Source organism: Nicotiana tabacum, chromosome 21 (genome assembly GCF_000715075.1).
Source record: "Nicotiana tabacum cultivar K326 chromosome 21, ASM71507v2, whole genome shotgun sequence".
Classification (NCBI taxonomy): domain Eukaryota; kingdom Viridiplantae; phylum Streptophyta; class Magnoliopsida; order Solanales; family Solanaceae; genus Nicotiana; species Nicotiana tabacum.
The window spans coordinates 96973525-96976664 of record NC_134100.1 but is presented as its reverse complement, the minus strand read 5'-3'; the positions used below and the strand labels follow the sequence as shown (position 1 = coordinate 96976664).

The window sequence follows — 3140 nt, the reverse complement described above, 5'->3', positions numbered from 1 at the left end:
TAATACACAAAACCTAATTGATTTTGAAATCATAAATATTTGAAAAATAACTAAATGCATATTCCTATATATTAGATAAGTAATTCAAATGACTATTTTGTCTTGTGCGAAAATAACATTTTAAGGATAAAAAAAACGAATGACATTTCGCTAAAGATATTCGTGCTTTTAATATAGTATAGATAGATATAGATAGATACACACAAATATTACTTGCAGCTTCTCAAAAACAAATTTGACGAAGAAAAAAAGAGGATACAGATAAAGGGTGGATTTGCTTTAGAAAATACAATCAATTCAGTAAATTTTATTTATCAACTTTTTCATTCAGAAGATGACAATGTTGATTTAATTAGTCTACACTAGGACATACAACTTTCTCGACTTGTTTCTTTTTCTTTAATTATTATTACTACTTACACAGGCACTTCTTGCCCAAACCCTTAGAAACTAATATAATATATAACATCGCATAAAAAGGTAGCGCGATGCACAAAATATTCTAGGTTCACGGCTGATTTCACGGCTCGATCGAATTCGTGACCTATAGGTCAGGTGGAGACAACTTAATTGTTGTTGTCCAAGGCTCCTTTTGCATATTATATGATAAATAAACCTAAGATAATGTAAAATGATCAAACTCATCCCCTTATTAAATACCAAATGAAGGGCAAGGACTATTTATGTGAAGCAATTGTTCTATCATTAGCAATGCAACTCTTTCTTCTTCATCCATTTCACTTCTTATACTTATACCTTCAACTATTTCTCCAAAATTCTCGGAACAAGAAGTAGAGGAAGAATTTAATTCTCCTTCAATAGCAGCATTGACATTATTCTTTTTCTGAAGTTCAACTGTCATCACCCATTTCGAATCAGAAGAAGGGCCAGCACGTTTTTGCCACTCTCCCATGTGTGAATTCTCAATATCCAACCTCAAACAAGTAAGAGATGGTGATGGCACCTATATCATGAAAACAAGACTTGAAATGTATTAATTTCACTAGAAATATCCCGATACATAAACAACAACAGTATAGTTTAACAAGTAGGCTCCGGGAGAATAGCGTGTACGCAGCCTTATCCCTACCTTATGCAGGCAGAGATGATGTTTCCGATCGATAAACTGTCGACTTCAATATCCCAATATATAATATTATGCAATAATCCATATAATACGATTCCTCTGGTTCGTTTTATATGAAGGTGTTTAATCATACACGAAATTTAAGAAAGAAATAGACTTTTGAAACATACATGTGGTCTTAAACATGTCATATTATTTATGTGACTATAAAATTAGAAGGTTAAAGTTAAATTACTCTTAAGTATAGAAATATATCAGTCTTTTTGGAATAATCTGAAACGAAGAATGTCGCCACACTACTACAAACAACTGAATTTCGACAGAAATATTTGAGGGTGATCCGTCGGAAAAGCTTCAACAGCTCGTCAGAAGCTTTTCTGACGGACATTCTATAAAAAATCCCATATTTCTAACAGACCTCCTGCAAAAATTTCGCTGAAAATTCCTATGTATTTAATAGTGTCACATAAAATGAAATTGAGGAAGTATAATGAATTTTTCTTATGAAAAATAAGGGATGAAGAATGACACCTTACTACATTTGCGAAGCTTGGCATGGAGTATTTCAGATAAGGCTTTTGGAGAGGGAATTGATGAAAATAGCCTTTGATTCTTTATTATCTGAATCTTGAGTGATTGGAAAGTTGGTTTTTGCATTGCGGCCACTCATTAATATTGCTGCTTGATCATATGCTCTTGCTGCTTCTTCTGCTGTATCAAATGTGCCAAGCCATACCCTTCTTTTCCTGTGACACAAATTCAAGATTTAAATTTTATGTATTCACGTTTTGAATTCTTTGAATTTGAAATATGGGTTCAAAACTTAGTATTTAAAGAGTTTAAGTTTGTACGCTGACACGATCAGTTTAAGTTGAACTATAATAACAAGTAACTTCCATAAAATGTCTAATAAGCAGTGACATGAAAAAAAGAGTAATAACTACATTAATAATTTGGCTGCTATAACCAAATTGCACTGATACTGTAAAAATAAAATTGGATAATAATGTTTATAACTCAAGTCCATATTCATATACATTTCACGATGTTCTAACCACATATATCTGATATAAACCGAAAATAGTAGGTTCGACTCAACCCATATTTAACACTCCATGTTCGTCTTTGGACACATACATCGCCTTAGCTTTTTCTTTGAAATCGGAGACTACTCCAATCCTATTGAGCGGATGGAGAACTAGACGTATCTTGCTAAATAAAGACAAGTTATAATTGATAGCTCGAATGTTGGATTGACGTGATCACTTCTTTAAACTGATAACATAGTTTTCTATATATCATAGTGTAGCTACTTATTTTTAGCCAATACATGAATGACTAATCTGAAGGGAGCCTTGGATCAACAGTAAAATTGTCTTCGTATGACCTGGATGTCACGAGTTAGAGCCGTAAAATCAGCCATTGATATTTGTACATGGCAGACTGCCTACATTATATTGCTGCCTTCCCGAACCTTGCGTAAATACAGAATACTTTGTACACCAGACTGTTTTTTTAAACATGAATGACTAATCTCCCATCCCATTCCCAAAACCAACATTGCAAATTGATAAATTAGGTTAGATAAGAAGAAGAAATTGAAAAAGAGAGAGATGTTATATAAGAAGAATGTAGTAAATATATATAGGAAGAGCTTACAACAAGGGGTGTCGAATTTCAGAAACCCAAGAACCCCATTGGCGTTGCCTGACACCTCTGAACTTCTTTGAATGTACCATTTTGTTCTTATTTATTGATTTGAAGAATTTTGCTGACAAGTGCTCAGAGAAGTGAAGAAGAACGATGTAAAATCAAGAGAAAGTTAGTAATGAATATGATGAGTTTGTTGCAAATAAATATATAGCCAACTGATTTAAACCATACACGTATTTTTGTGGTTTTCTATCGGCGTCTGGTATTTGTATTGGAGCATGATTAAATCTAGATTTAGGCCTTAAAATTCCACATTGGGGTAAAATATTCCATAACAAAGACGACTCTTTATACTTAAGACTCGAACCCGAGATCTCTGATTAAGAATGAAATGAGTACT

At 33.0% G+C, this 3140-nt stretch overlaps 1 pseudogene; it reads right to left on the bottom strand.

Annotated features, from left to right (window-relative positions):
- Positions 1–278: 278 nt before the first annotated feature.
- LOC107804094 (ethylene-responsive transcription factor WIN1-like) lies at positions 279–2932 on the bottom strand (annotated as a pseudogene).
- Between the last annotated feature and the right edge of the window lie 208 nt (positions 2933–3140).